Genomic DNA, 17,114 nt, shown 5'->3' with positions numbered 1-17,114 from the left:
CAAGCAAGGCAGCCGCACACTGGTCCGATGATCACAGAGTGAGAGACAAGAAAGGCAAGGCTCACCAAGCCATCCATCTCTCCGCCTCTCAGTCAATCCCACCTGCGTTTATCAGCCAGGATGGCACAATAAACTATCTCACTATTATTTATTTATTTTTCCAAACCCTTTTATTAGGAGTGAATCCAGACATCATACCATTCCTTTGTACATGAACAAATGTATTTAGATGAACAACAAACATTCTTTGGCTACAAGTCAGCTCTATGGGTTGATGAACGTTTTCTATAACGTATAATATCCAGTGGCATTTTGTCCTCCCAGCACGTTTGAAACTCCCCAGAGTACCGCTACACTCCTCTTTGCATCCTTTTTCCTGACCTTGCAGAAACTGATCCGCTGAGCTCCTCTGCTCCTGATGCTGTAACAGTCAACTTGCCTCTTCAGAATCATCCTGCTGTCATTATAAAGAAGTTTACATATCTCTGTTGCAAGAAACAGAAGGTGCCTTTGTAAATTTACTTCACTATTCATGAAACACTATTAAATGGATAAGGAAATAAATTAAACTTTGAAGAGGTTATTAGGTAACTTATTTATTTTCTTGTATTACATTCCAGCATTTATGCAGATAAAAGCAAATATTTCTCATTTTCCTTTGCCAGCAGGCATTCTTCATATTTTTCTGCATTATAATTTTCTACCAATTATCCTTTCCCCTTGGAATCAGAGATCTTTTGATGAAGACATCAGACTGTTAAAAATATGTATATATATATATATATACATACATACACATACATATATACACGCACACACATATATTACATTTGACTCCATTGTAGTATATCCTGTAGAAGTGGGAAGAGGTACTCTTTTTCTGGCTTTTTCCACCAGTGTCATTTCAGCATCAAATTCCCCAAAATCTGAGCTTTCTAAATCAAGCCTGACCTTTTAAATTGTTCCAAGGTAAAAGAATCTAACTTATTTTACTTAAGAGTGTGTTCATTTTGTAGATACACCATGCATAAGCTTTAGTTTTTATTCTTGCTCCAGATTTATAAAGAGGCAGGCAGCCATTGGAAATAGAAAACCAATCCCTAAATGTGGTCCCTCCATGGGTATTATGTTCTTCCATTCAAAGACTGAGTGCCTGTTAGTCCTTGGAAAACCACATTTACTACCTAGAAAAAGAAGTAGACTACTTACAGCACACAAACAGTGCACACTGGCTCGTGTGATGTCCATGTGGAGATGGAGAACTTCCATACATGCTTAAAATGCAAGAAGAATACAAAGTGGGACCTGCCTCCAGCCAGTCCCTTCTGGCCAGATACGCTGACTTAGGTGGACTACAAAACTTTGCTACTACTAACATAAACATAAGGCTGCCTACTGAATTCCTCCTCCAACCGTTTTTAAAAATTTTTATCCCCAAACTTACAAAACCAATTTTATTTCAACCAGTCCTTTGGAGGGTTGGTAGTCAATTACTGTAGAAGTATTTATTTCACCCTGATGATATTTAGATGTATTAAGGAATTAGTCAGTGGTGGGGAGGGAGGGAAAGGATTACTATGGTTTGTTCCAAAATGTAAAGATTCCAGAGAGGGGAGAAGCACGGACAAGTAGCCACTTGTCTGAAAGACTGCCTTCTCACATTGGGCTTTGCAAACGCAAGTGCAAAAAGTTTGCTTGGAAAAGTACAAGAGGCTGTATAACAAGGCCACTTGTGTATATATTGTTACATATACAGTCTAAACAAAAAAAAAATGGCAGAAATGGTTAAATGATGGACTGCTATGCATTTAGCACTTCAAATCCTGCATGATGCACCTCAGAAAAAAGACCAAATAATTAACAACTGTCAGAGCAGAGCCCTAAAATCCTATGGAGCACACTCAATCCTACTCTGTGTATGCCATTGCTAGGTGTCAAAATCAACCCCAAGCAGCTTAAATCTGGTGCTGGAAACACAAGAGTTTTCAGTGTTTTATAATTGCAAACCATGCGGTGAGATAAAACATTATCCCATCATCATCTCTTCAGTGTGCAGGTCTTTCTGTACCATGAAAAGTAAGGTCAAATTTTAGCCAATTTGATAAATGAAGAAACATATCTTGACATCACTTTAATTTTTTTCCTAAGAGCCTTTATCTGGCCTTCTTTCTTTTATTCTAAAAGTTTTCCCATATATTCATGCTTATTCCTTTTTCTATATATCCCGTAAAATCATCTTGTTCCTGATACCATGATGAAGTTGTGTTTCTTTGAAAATGGCACATATTCCTTTGTGTTCTGGTATACTTTTTGACTAAAGAATGTTTCATATTTTTCCTCAAATTGATTTTCCAAATTTTATTGTTTATTTCTACTTTTATTATTCAAATTCTGTTGCCACAAAAATAAATTCTTATTTATATCTCCCTCTGGTCATTGTTTCCATAAAAACTATTGTTTACTGCAATTTAATTTCAAACCCCACTACTTTTTTTAAAAACAGTTTTATTGGCACTTCATCTACCTGATGAATAATTCAATGATTCAATCATATCAAGAAGAGTTTAACAATTATCACCACAATTAATTCTAAAACATTTTATTCTTCCTTGTACTCATTATTCATGTAATTTTTTTCATTGAGTCAAAAATATACACAAAAAGTATTCTCCAATTAAACAACTTCTACATGTGTAATTCAGTGTCATTCATTATACTCTTTGTGTTGTACAACCATTATTGATATCCTTTCCAAAATGATTACACCATTAACATAAACTCAATGCCCCTTAAGCAACCACTCTTCCCCCTCCACCTGTGGTGACTGCTGGTCAAGTTTGGTTTCCTTTTTTTTTTTTTTTTAACTCTACTACTTTACTAAATTACTTTATGATTTGCAGACGTTTTTCAGTTGAATCTAGTGGGGTTTTCAGACTTAAATAGCCTCGTGTACTAATATTAATAGTTTCAGTCTTTATATTTTTAAGCTCTCTCTTGGACCAGTTGCATTGATGAAAGTTTCAAGTACCATATTAGAGAATCATGGTGACTACACTATGTCTTTGGCTAGATTTTCTACAGTAGCAAAACAGATGACGCCTATATATGTACATATACAGACAGATTTACATCAAATAAAGGCTCACATAGCTGTGGGTGGGGCTAATTAAATGTTTGTGGCCTATGGCAGGCTGGAACTTGTTCCTAACCCATGGACCTGTAGGGGCTGGTGAACCCAAGTTTCAGGTTTCTGGATGCAGAGGTGAATAAACTCAAGATTGGCAGGTCAAAAGGCAGTCTGTTGACAACTCCTAGGTTCAGCAGGGACTATACAGCAGGCAACTGGTTCGAATGCAAAAAATAAACCCTTCAATATAGGTGATGAACCAGATGCAGGATCCAGGACTACCCCCACCCCCCAAAAAAAATAAAAAATACACTTTTCTATAACAGCCACTTATGTTGGAAATAGATTTCAGCTCCAAGATCTCACCAGAAAGGATTGCTAAGTTTTATCTGACAGAATCTTCACAATCACGTAGTATTTGTATGTTCTGGATGATTACATAGTACTTCCATGTGCCAGTTTGTAGTGTTCGTCTGTCCATACAATGCATATTTAGGAGCAGGACTCTATCATCTATGTATCTGCACTATTGTAGGATATTATCAATCTATTTCCATTGTGTTCCATTTGGAACCAAATGCTAGTGTTGAATTTTGTCTTATTCCCTTTAAATGTCCAAGGAACTTATTTGATTTTTATTCTCAGATATACCAATATTTTGAATTATTAAAACGCTTTCTAATATTGTGTCTACTTCTGTGTTTTCTATGCACTTCTTAGTCACGATAGAAAGAACTCTGGTGGCACGGCGTGTCACTTGTTGGGCTGTTAAGCACAAGAGGTTGAAATCTATCGGCCCTTTTTGGAGAGGATGATGAGCCTTTCTGCTTCCAGAAGATTTGCAGTCTTGGATCCCCACAGGAGCATGCTACTCTGTTTTCAAGCATGACTATCAGTCAGCATTGCCTCCAGAACGATGAATGAGAGTCCTAAGATATTATTTTTGAATGAAGTCCTGAAAGTTATTTTCTGATATTTTACTCTGTTCACTACTATTTCAACAGTTTGTTATGTTTTACTTTTTGTTGTACAATATTAGTTGATGTTTCCTAATAATTTATACTTGCTACAGTGAACAAATAATTTGGAAGGAAATCTTTGTCTAGAGTACTTTAAATGGCATGGAAAAGCATCTGTTCTTTAAAACAGTTTATTCCATCCTAATTCATGTTTCAGAAACGCAAGCTGCCTCAGAAACACTTAGCAACTACAGGGATGATGACAGTATTTTTGTGGCAGCCACATGGGTTCACGCATGCTCTTTTTTGTGCATTTAGGGATTTAACAGTAAAGGATGACCGTTGAAGAGAAAGTCCATTGACACAGATGCTTGTTTTGTTCAAGAGGGTCTTTCTTATGTGTTTTCTATCCGGTACAGGTCTTGGTCTTATGACAGTCAATGCCTTCCAGACCTAAATGTAGCTACAGCCTAAGCATCACAGATCTGTCCTGTGTTTCTAGCCAATCAGTTGATAATCACTTTCTGGATCAAGGAACACGCTGACAACATAAAGAAGAACGTTTTGACACAGAGATCTCAATACAGGTTGTAGCATCACCATTCTCCATCAATGGGCATAGCAACTTGCTTTGCGCTTTAGTGCAGAGTGTGGTTACAGATCTAGCAAGTGTACGAGTGAAAGATGCTGGACTATCGGACTTCTGAGGTTGTTTCAATCACTTAGATTCAGTGATTCCAAAATGTCTGTGGGGATAGGACTTCTGGTATGTCCCATGGGACTACAATAACTCATTTATTCCCTCTGAGTATTGAATAAATAAATCACTATGCCATACTCTAGTTCTGAAATATTGAAGAACTAATACCTACTGAGTGTCTGCCTTAACTGCAGTTTTCAGGATTTCAAACTTCCACATGGGGTCCTGGGAAAGGCACTAGTGCATATTGCCATGTTCATCCATGTGATCACACTTAAGGACACAGAGGTTCTGGGGCAGCAGCATGAGCAAACAAAGTATGAGTGAGGTAGTTAGTTTATTGTGCCAACCTGGCCGATCCACACATGTGGGGTTTATTGAAGGGCGGAGAGATAACTGCCTCAGTGAGCCTCACCTTTCTAGTTCTTGGGTCTCTTGTTTGTGATGGTCAGACCATGGTGCAGCTGCCTTAGACAGTTCCCTGCTTCAGCTGGCAAGGCTCACTTCATCCTTGAGGAGAAGCCACATGGACCTACCCCGATCCAGCCCTGGGTGCTGGAGCAGCCTTGTGGAGACCCCTGCCAGCACTGAGATGCTTACATGCTCACTGATTCAGCTTTTCTCCTGTAGTCGGCGTCATTGCATGTCTTTTGTGAGATGAAGGAGGACTTTGTGGATTGGTCTAAGAAATGTGGGTTAGTATTGTATTTGTGGGCTTGGGCAGCTCTGGGTTGTGATTTTTTTCTTGATGTGCACCTAATCTTTATATAAAACTCTCTCTTATACATGGATTTCTCTGGATTTGTTTCTCTAAAGTACCTAGAGTAATACAGTGAGCTCCGAACTTATCCTTGCTATAAAGTTCAGATTATCTGTGAAGGCCCATGGCTAATTTCCATGCTCTGCCAGGAGGCAGAGACATATCATGAGGATCCAATTTAATCTCTCCCTTTCAGACACTTTCTGTAAGTAGAAACTTCTATAGATGATAGCAAATCCCACTGTACACACGCTTTTATTTATTTTTGTTTGTTTTGCTTTTTGTAAGTTAGCATGGTTGACTTGAAAGTATTTTCAAAAACAAATGTTCTTTTTGGCAACAAATCTTTACTTGTTTGTACAGCTTTGTTATTAGCCCCTCGGATTATGTACATCTAATATTAATTACACATGACTGTTGATATTGTCAAAACTGTAATATCTTAGTAGAAATGTTTTAATTGACTTATTTTAGTCTAATTCCCTACCTGCATTATAAATCTGAATACTCCCTTTAGGGAGAGAGATGGCACTTTTTGCTCCTGTATAGATTTACAGTCTCTGTGACTCACAAGTGTAGTTCCACCCCTTCTAATAGATAGAGTCAATATGAGTCAAAATTGACTGAATGACAGTGAATTTGGTTTGGGTTTATACTTTCTTTAAGTTAATAATGTGTAATAGTATTAATTTTGCTCTTACAAAATAAATTTTGAACATTGAGTAAACTTATTTCACATGATACTCCTAATATTGTCCCTTAGTTGGTCATGGTTATTTCAAGCATAATAATAATATTATCATTAATTGTATAATATGCTATGGAGATTACCCTATAATACTGGAAGCCCCATTGCAACAAAAAAGTGTTTAAATCTCAGTAGCTTCATAATATAACCCTGGAGCCACAATATTTAAGCACTCAGCTGTTAATGAATGGTCAGTGGTTGGAACTGACCAGTTACTGTTATGTAGGAAAAAGATGTGGCAGCCTGTCTCTGCAAATATTGATAGCCTTGGAAACTTTACAGGACAGTTATCATTTGTCTAAGTGCATGACAGGTCCTCTTTAACAGTAGTACAAATATTTCTATAAGTAAAGTTGACTTTATGCAAACGACCAACAGCTTAAAAATCTCCCATTATTTTCTGGATCTTTCCTATCTACCTGCAGCTTATCTGGACAAGCTATGTTTGAGTGTGTCTAGTTGATGTAGACACAGTAGCCATGATCTTTTCTTCCCAAGAGCCATTACATATACCCTTTCATGGGAGTGCTACACTTTCTCTTTAGGTAGTTCAACCAACCAAGTATTCAACCAACCAATACTTAGTTTAACACTAAGTATTATTGAGTGACCAAGGTGTTATGACTCATGGTGACCCCATGTGTCCAATAGAAGTGTGCACCATAGAATTTTCAATGGATGACTTTTTGGAAGGAGATCATGAGGACTTTCTCCCAAGGTGTCTTTGGGTGAACCCCAAACTACAAACTTGAGATGAGTAGTTGAGTGCAAATACCATGCAGGGAATCCTTTTACACACAGATTCCTTTTACAGGCCAACTCCTGTTTTTTTTTTTCAAAGAAATTATCATTGATCTCTCAAATTTTAGGAGGTCCAATGCACAAATATTTGTCCCAAGACGTTGGGCCCTCTCTCTCTCAGTTCCGTGTGTGGAACTTATGATACTTTTCTTAGAATTTTAGTTTTATAATATTTATCATATTTTTTTTAGATCTGTCTCCCTTGGAAAAAATGTAAGATTCGTGAACCCTACACCTTGTGTCTGGCAGCACATCACATCGCTGATTACATCTCTAGCTCCAAGCAAGTGAAGACACAGATGACAATGTGAATGGGAGAATAAATGAAAGAGTGAGTGAATGAATGGATGAATGAATGAAGGGGGGGAGTGAATACAGAGGCTGTTCACAGATTTTTCAAAATCTCTTTCAAAGAGGTCATCATCACGTGGGGTTACTTCATTCTCAGGAGTCAGAGAGGTGTCTTTTTGTTTCAGAATTTCTTGAAAAATTGTTATGTGCGCAAGATGATAACTGGCAAAATCAGAACTAATTTTATTTCACAGTTTGGATATTTTCGTTATTTAATGTCCCACCAGGCAAGTTTTATTTTGTTGAAATATATCAACAACCCCACTTTTCAATGTTCCCTTTGATTGTATTAAAGTGAAAGTTCTGTTGGTTAACTGGTATCAAGGCCAATTTGACTATTATCTGTCCATTGAGTCTCAGCCTTTCCATTTCTATATACAAAGACAAAATAATTCTTCACTTTCCAAATTAGTTTTTAAGACTCATCTTAATTTTGAATTTAAATTGTATTATAAAAGTACTTTCAAAGATAATTTTGAAAGCATTAAGAGCAATATTATATTTTTATTTTGTAATTTCACTACTCTATATCATACTTTGTTTATGACTACTCCAGATGTCTTATAGCTACCAAATCTCTACTAGAATAATAACTTACTAGATTTACTATAATTTAGCATTATAACAGTCACAGGCAATAACAATTAGATTTTGATCCATATTATCTCTTTGGTTCTTAATTTTTTGATGGCCACATTTCTGTCTCCATCCAGAGGTCCAATCGCTTTATCTCATAGTCCATTCCAGTTCATGAAATGAAGACTGATACTGAACTTGTTACTCAGCAGATTCATTTTCATTACTGTATAAAACAAGATGTTCAGAAGAGTTAGGTAGAGACATAAATCCTAAATTTATTTGATACTTGAGGCAAAGAAGAATTGTGTAACAAGTGCTCAGATTTATGCTTGCTAGAGACATCTATCAGGGAAAAAGTCATAAACTGAGCATACAAAATTAAGACAGGAAAAAAAATACCACCTAGGTCCCTGGATTCTAGACTGATAGCGAAATGGGAGGAGCATTCATTTACCAGAAGCAGTTGGAATCTCACTAAAAGTTTGTCTTAAAATTGCTTGAACATTGTATCAGAAATATTACTTTCTTCTTAGGATAAAGATGAGAATTATATTTCCTGTGAAATTATACATCACGATCAGGATACTTTTTTTTCTTCATAATTTTTCCAATGGTCAACAACAATACCATCTTTTAAAATAATTTATTTTAAAATGTTATCTGTATTCTTTCTTAAGATTATAGAATGCCACTTACTTGGATATTTAAAGTAAAAATTCAGGAGTCCTTCCTGATGGCTCTGTAGTCTTCCTCCTCTATATTCAAGCAATCTCCACATACACTAATTTTTTTTTCATGGAAGAAAAACTTTTAATTGCTGTTGCAAAAAAAAAATCTGTATGAAGTAGAGATTGGTTTCAGTGACATTCATTCAGAGAGAGTGTTCTAGAAACCGGAGTTAACTGGAGGTGCACTTCTGGCAGCAATGGAATAGACCAGTCCCAGATGATCTGGCTGAGGCCAACGCCTACTGAGTACGCAAGCCTTGTCTGTGGGGAAGTTTGGGTGATACCTGGAGAAATAGCATGCTGTGCATAAACCACATTGAATTGTTTTCACAAGTGATGTAAAGTTTCATACAGGAAAAGGTTTCTTCTACATGCACGTCAATTTCCCAGCAAGAGTGGCATAGACTACCTAAACACAGAAGAGCGCATTCATGCAAGACATCTAACTCCTTGATATAATAATGCATACAATTCACAATGATGACACTAGGCCGACATCTAGGGCTTCCTGCAACTACACGGTGGTGGCTATGGACAGCACGGGCCCCGGGATCAGAATCTAGAAAGCAGCCACCACCTTCTCTGTGTGTTTTATTTTTGCGTTTTCTCTTCATATTTCTTAATCAACTCTGCTGTTGTTGCTCCTTCTTAGCAAAACTGGTAAAAACAAAGTTGTAATCATTGAACATAGCACTCTGGCAATCAAGACGTTTAAAACCTTCAATCTTCTGGGCGAAGAAAGCACTGTGTGATATTTAGAACTCTGATTTACAAACAGAGTGGTCATACATTTTCCTGGCTTGAAGACTTCCACAACTTTCCTGATCAGGTCATCATAGGAGGTCTGACTTAAGTTTGTTTCAAAGCTAACATAAGAGAATTCTAGTTCTGGAGTGATGTGAATAGTCTAATAAATTCCATCCGATTTCATTCCATTCATTGAATACCCACAAGGATTGAACAGTGGAGCATCAATGACAGAACGAATGACATCCTTTGCAGGAACACCATCTTTCATGGAGAGCTGGTCCATAACTGCTGGGTCCAGCTCACTCATCAGGATTTCCAGGGTTTGGTCTGACTGGCTGATGACTCCACTCTGGGAAATCCAGAGTATATAAGTACCAACAGTCAGAATTCATACGTCCCATACAATACGCTGCTCCATTTAGGAAAACTGCATTAAGAAACTCTATTTCTTCCTGAAAATTCTGGTGTTGGTACCCTTGGTGAGAAGGCTTCATGAAATTCTTATGAGAATAGAAGAAACTTTGAATTGAGTCAAACCCACTGTAGTCCCTAGCAAGCTTCAGCAGGGGAACCAGTGCTTTCAGTAAGAGAGTGGAACCACATGTCTTCAAGATGAAATATCTCTGGGAGGAAAACATGCTACTCTCACTGAGTACATAAGCTTCCTGCTTGTCAGTTTTTGTCACACTTATGATTGAATATTGAACGTCCTTCAAATGTATATCCTACTCAGATCTCAGGGTGGCGTGACATGACGATCCCCAGATCCTTGGTTTGCGTCGGGCTGCTGCCGGGAGAACCAAACCTCCAGCAGCTTCTCGGTTCCTTTGAAAAAATGTGCAGCTTCCATCACCGTGCGACTAGCGAGCAACCAACAGCCGCAGAAAATCAACTAACTTAAATCTCCTCTCCCGCCGCTGTCGCTGCTGCCGCCACTGCGGATTGTTCCAGCTGTGTTTAAAGTTCAGGTTCCCTTTTCCCCACTATAATTTTATATTAACTTTTCTTTAAAAAGGATTAATGAAATTTTCCCGGCTTTTTTTTTTTTTTTTTGTGAGCGAAAGTTGAACGCGAATCTGTGGGAAATAGAGGCAGATACAGTTCAGTCTCTTGCAGTTCGCTGTTTTCCCGTTACAGAGAGCAGAGCGAGCGCTAGCTAATGTCGCTGGCCATGCTGTGTAAGCCCACATACATTAATTTTACCTTCAAGTTTTGTTTATTGCATTCATGTGCCTCCATTTTTATTACTGCTTCTCTAATCAAGACTGTCCTCATCTGTTGACATTAATCAGTAGGCTCTCAAATAATCAAGAGTGAACTCCTTATATCTATCTACCCCCCAAAGAGTAGCCAGCGGCATCTCCAACAAATGTAATATGATCTGTTATGCTTTTTCTTACAATAACACAGAGGATCTCCTATAATTCACATATTACTGTCTAAACTTATTTAAAGATATAAAGATAGCTTAATGAAACTCCTATCTAATTCTTCCACCTCTTGTCTTTCCATTATCTATAATACTGCATTAGGTTCATATTGCTCTATAACAACATACCACAAAGTTAGCAAAATAAAAATTTATTATCTATGATCAAGTATAGACTATTCCTTAGAAATAAGGATGGTGAAACTTTGGGTAACTGCACAAGTTATCAGGAACGTCCAATTGGGACAAAGGGAATAATACATTTTCTTTTCAAATAGAAGGTCGGTAGAAATAAAGGAAATCATCAGTGGGATGAATTAAAACAATAACCAAAACAATGAATTGTACATATAATATTGATCATGAAGATGGCACAAGGATAGGCTGTATTTCCTTGCGTTATTCATTCAGAACTATCCTTATGAGGCACAGCCTACCCAATGGCAACACACAAAATAATGGGTCTTGCATTCAGGCATGGCTGAACTTAACCCTCTGCTCAGTTATCACAAGGTTGAAATCACAGTGTGAACTGGTCCCCTTTCAAGTTCATGGGATTTTTTAGCAGAATTATTTTCCTTGTGATTATAGAACTGAGGTCACTATTCTCTTTTTGGATATTGACTAGGAGCTGTTGCTTTTAAGCCCCTCGTACTTCCACTCTGTATGATTATCTCTGAGTGATGGCTTTATCGCACCTTCACTCTCCAGCCCTCCAGGATGACTCAGAACCTGTTAGGCTTCCCAGGTGGGGTAAGGGAATCAGCATTTTGCTTAATTGACTAAGGGGGATTGATTAATAATCTAATCTAAGATACTTAGATTAGTTGATGAGATTAATAATCTAATACAATAATCTAATTATCTAATCTTGATAATGATCCAAAACTGAAACTCAATGCCTTTGAGTGAATTCTGACTCTTGGCTACCCTATGGAATCGTCCTTGTGCTCTCTGAGATTTCTGCTTTCTAAAGCTTACATTGGCGCAGAAAGATTCATCTTTCGCTCATGGAATCACTTAAGGGTTAAAATTTCTGAATTTTCTCAACGTTAATTCAGTACACCATTAAGACTCCTGTTGATAATGATATACAATTATGTTTAAAGTTCTCTTGTACACAATGGGATAGATGATCCAAGTTAGGAGTTGGGTGGATTGTATGTCCTTGAGGATCCTTTTAGAATCCTTTCTATGACAAATAGGCTGGATTTTGTAAATGTATGAACACCCATACATTTACTTTATGATTTATTCTGCCTAAAACCTCTTTAAATATTTTGCTTCTTGATTACTTCTCATCACTTGAAATTTCACCTAGTCTTAATATCCTAGGATATGCAAAAGAGACCTGGAAATTTTCTTTTGTAAAGATTATAACCAAGTAAATCACATAGAGCAGTTCTACTCTGTATCATGTGGTTGTGTGAATTGAATGTTTGACAACAGTCCTGTCTTTATTTTAAATATCCTGAATAATATATAATAGGTAATTGGTGGCATAGTAACTCAAATGTTCCACTGCTAACCAAAAGGCATTAGACACTTGGTGGGAGAAGGATGTGGGTATCTGGATATGCAAAGATTCATAGCTGTGGAAATCCCATGACAGAGTTCTACTCTGTCCTGCGGTGTTAAAATAATCTCCACAGCTATGATTTTGGGGGTTGAGAAGTTTAAATAATACATGCTTTCCCTGAATTCCTTAGGACCTTCCCACCTTCCTTTTTATATGCTAATATACCATGCTATTATGAATGCCTCCTAATAAAAATCCTGTTTTCTTAACTATGTTTATGACGTTACATCTTTGTAACACTAGTGCCTGGTAGTGTTCAACACATGAGAGCCATGCCATAATACTTGGAGCTGGCTTCACAAGCCCAAATTCATCACATTTTCTTTTTCTCTGTCTCAACTACTTACCGGTATATTCAATAAGTTGCCAATTCCTATTGGTTCTATTTTGATGTACTTTTAAACCATATTCTTCAAATTGGTCCTCTTTTTCAAATTTACATGCTTTAGTCTTGCTTATATAATTCTATGAAACTCAATTAATCAAATTTAACCCTCATAATATTGGTTCATTTCCTAATTATATAAAATAAATATGTATTAAACTAATGTACCTCCAGACGCTAAAAGAGGCACAGAAACATTGAGGTATACATATGCTTTTAAAAATTATAGTGTTAAAGACTAACTACCCAAAGGATAAATAGTATGCATTCTTTGAAGAGTTCCCTGAGACCTGCACTTGAATAGAAGCTTGTATGTGCAGGAGTCTGAGGTCCATACGACTTTCTCTGCCGTTGATTCTGCTTTCTTGGTAGTTGGTTCTTCTTGCTTCTGCTACTTGTTTTAATCTCTTATGTTTCAAATAATATTGACTCAAGGTATAACTGATAAGTCAATATAGTAGGTTGTAGCCTGCCTCATCTACATAACTGCTGCTAATTCTGCCTCCTTAATATCATACAGGCTAAGACAGAGAATAAATAAATCAGATCACAAAACATGGAGGATAATCACATGACACTGAGAATTATGCTCTCACCAAGTTGGCACATGTTTGAGGGGGACATGATTCAGTGCATAACAATCAGCAAACACTTCAAGTTATTTTCACTGTAAACAAAGTTGTGCTGTTTGCATATTTCAGGTTATTAATGAGTGTTCCTACAATCCTGGTGCCACATTCTTCTTCATATTGTCAGCTTCTTGGATTATTTGTTCAGCTTATAGATTGCATAAATATAGTAGAAGAATACAGTCCCCTGCACACCTTTTCCAATTTTCAGCGATCAAATATTCCTTTGTTCTGTTCAGATTTTTACCTCTATTCCCTCTACAGATTTCATATGAACTCAATTATGTATTCTGGAACTCTCATTTCTTAATTTATTATTCACACATTTAATTGACTTCAGATAATTAATGAAAACACAGATAAACATCTTGTAAACATCTGGAGTCCTCTGTATCCAAGACCTACTTAAGATCAGCAGCGATATTCTTTGTGCCATGTTCTCTTCTGTATTCTGCTTCAACTGAGTATCTGCAGCCCCTTTTGAATTAAGTTCAGCAAAAATTTGCTAGTGTTGGGTATTCATGAAATTGCTTCATAACTTCTGCATTCTGTTTGCTCACCTTTCTAAAGAATTGGCACAAACATGAATCTCTTCCATTACCCAGGGAGTTGTGATCCAGACTTCTTGATATAAAATCCGTTAATCCCCAGAGCCTGTTTCTTATAAATGCCTTCAGTACAGCTTACCCTCCTTTTTCAGTTCCTGCGATCCTTGAGTAGAGCCTATTTCCTGAAATCATTGAACATGGACTAATTCTTTTCAGTACTGTGTCTCTGTGTACTTTTTCTTTTGATGCTTTCTGCAGCAATCAATTTGAATTTTCTCTTTCAGTTAAAGATAGACCAATTGTGTTCTTGCCTTTTCATTTTCCAACTTCAGGGCCTTGCACATTTTATTGTCATGCATTACCTAATCCTCTTAGGCACCCATTTGGAATGCATTCAAAAGCTGGTGAGTTAAAAAGGAAGATTGAGAAATAATTGATGCATTTTATTTGGGAGGAATATTGAATAAACCATGGACTAATAGAAGAAGGAATGATTCTGTCCTGAAGGAAGGCTAGCCAGAATGTTCCTTCAAAGCAAATCTAGGACTGTTCTGGCCACTTTAAACATATCATCAGGAGGGACCAATCACTGGAGCAATACATCATACTTTTAAATAGTCGATCAAAAAACAAGAAAGAGAGGCTCCATGAGTTTGAACAACACAATGGATAAAACACCAGGCTCAAACCTAGCAACAATTTTGAGGATTACCAGGACTGGAAAATGTTTTGTTCTGTTATGCACAAGGCCTCTATGAGATGTAGCCAACTCAGAAGTACTTAACAACAGAGTAAGTTACATTGCCTGAGTGTCTCCTTTTACTTCCAACTAAAGAGGCTACTTAATTTCTTGCTGGTGACCAGAAGGGTTATTTAAACTACTACCTCATTTGACATGAAAAACAATTTCTTACTTATATTATCTCAACAGGACTCGGAACAAAAACAGAATAATAAGTGCTTGTATGTGAATTGACTTGTTCCTCCACTCCTAGATTAAATATATCAAATTTAAATAAATATGTGTGCATGAATGTTTACTCACCAATAGTAATTTTTATAAGTGCAGCAAACGCAGGCATCATATATTGCTTTATTTTGAGATCGAAAGAGAAATTATCAAACATAAATATGAACTCACACATTTAGCAGATATGTACTGAGTGCCCAGTATGCTAGAAAGTGGATTTAAAATGATGAGCAGAAGGAAATATACAAACTCGGGTTTCACTGATTATTCATAATTTGCCTCTAGCCTACTTTTCTACTTATTTCTTTCAGAAGATTCAGAAGACGATAATATTTCTGCTCTCCAACACCATCTTTTGTGTTTTAATCCTATTTCTTCAAAAGCTAGGTCCATGAATTTCCCCTTTCTCTTATTCCCAATATGTGTCAGTTTCATGAGTTCCTCCCTTTAACCCTACAAAGAGTGCCGTGCACACTCCTTGAAGCAGGTGTTGCACATCACGAGATCACCTTCATAAAGAACGCTGAGGATTCAGCACCTACGGGTGCTCAGTAAGCAGGTTTTGAATGTTGAGTAAATTAACAATATAGGTCAAAGCAGAGGTCTTCCTTAGACTGCTTTACCATCACATTTATTGTAAAATTAGAATTCATCATTCTTCGCCTCCCATTACCCCTAAATTTAGAGTGTAGTTTGTGCTTGAACTTCTTTCCTAAACTTTGGTTAAAGTGAAAACTAGCCTTTTATTATCTTAATGAAATCAGGAGGTATTTGGGGCCATTAATAGACTTGATTGTGTTTATTGTATTTTTAACAGTTTTCATCATTTTATCTTCTTGAAAATTATCTATTATCCTGTCCTTTTTAAATAGTGCATTCATTTATTATATTTCTTTTTATTTGATTGAGAACTTTTGGCTTGATTTCCATTCACCTTTTTTCTTTAAATATTGATCATTTAAGGTTTTTGCTTTGTGTAAATCTGCCTTCATCTCTAAAATATTCCTCACAAAACTCATTTACATGACTAATATTGCTACCAAACACAATCTTTGATTGTGACTTCCTGTATTTTATGAATGGTAAAAAATTAATATATTAGACTTCTAAGTGAAATGTTGGAGTTTCAGTTCCAGACAGAGACACTTCAGAAAAAAATCTTAGAAATCTATAAAATCAGCCACTGAGAACCCTGCAGGAGCCCTGGAATCCCCATGAGCGTGCACAGTCAGCACGGCAACTGACTAGATCTCAATGGATGCAAAAGATGAGCTCCCACCAGCTCAAACATATTGAATCCTGATGTACCTTCCTCTTGATTGTCCACCTAGGGTCTATCCGATTAGACTCACATGCCAGAAATCAGAAATCATTGATTCCTCCCTCTTATTTCTTCTATGTCTAAGTCCGTGTGGCACCTATGGGAAAAGTGAAAAATGGTAGCCATTCCTCAAGACCATTCACTTCCATTTTCTCGGAAATCATCATAATCTTGTTAATATTCACATTAGAACAAGATGTTTCATGACTATGTGTAAGAAATAAAAAGTTATAATAATATTTCAAAATATATATACTTTATGAATGGTGGTTTATAAATGCTTAACTTTTTACATAACATTAACATGCAAATGTATTCAGAGACCTATTGGTTTTAGTTCTGAACATTCCTTACATCTGATCTTAACTTTATATCCATTCTAATTTGCCCCATGACATGAACATCCCGAATCCAGGATCCCACTTGTTGGAATCGTGTTGGCAACGTCTCACCTACACACTACTTGGTTTAGCGGCATTCTGGAATGAAAAGTCTGTGCTGACGCTCTGCCCTCAGTATGATGCACAGGCTTTCTTTTACTGCACTCTCTATGTCAATTTCATTTAAATTTAGCAATTTTATTGAGTTATGATGTATATGCTCCATTTTGAGGTTTGTTTGTTTTTTAATCATTTTATTAGGGGCTCATACAACTCTCCATACACACATCAATTGTGTAAAGCACATTTGTACATTCATTGCCCTCATCATTCTCAAAACATTTCCTCTCCACTTAAGCCCCCGGCATTA

General features: G+C 36.8%; 1 protein-coding gene and 1 pseudogene across 3 annotated transcripts in view; one reads left to right on the top strand and one right to left on the bottom strand.

Annotated features, from left to right (window-relative positions):
- Positions 1-17,114, top strand: part of BRINP3 (BMP/retinoic acid inducible neural specific 3) — a 524,991-nt gene that overhangs the window by 128,648 nt on the left and 379,229 nt on the right. The window lies entirely within an intron of this gene.
- LOC101652298 lies at positions 9,377-10,375 on the bottom strand (annotated as a pseudogene).

Source organism: Echinops telfairi, unplaced genomic scaffold, assembly GCF_000313985.2.
Source record: "Echinops telfairi isolate 266 unplaced genomic scaffold, ASM31398v2 ScPeMD7_7424;HRSCAF=8462, whole genome shotgun sequence".
In the NCBI taxonomy this organism is placed as follows: Eukaryota; Metazoa; Chordata; class Mammalia; order Afrosoricida; family Tenrecidae; genus Echinops; species Echinops telfairi.
The sequence above is the reverse complement of the archived record's forward strand: the minus strand, read 5'-3'. Positions and strand labels throughout refer to the sequence as shown.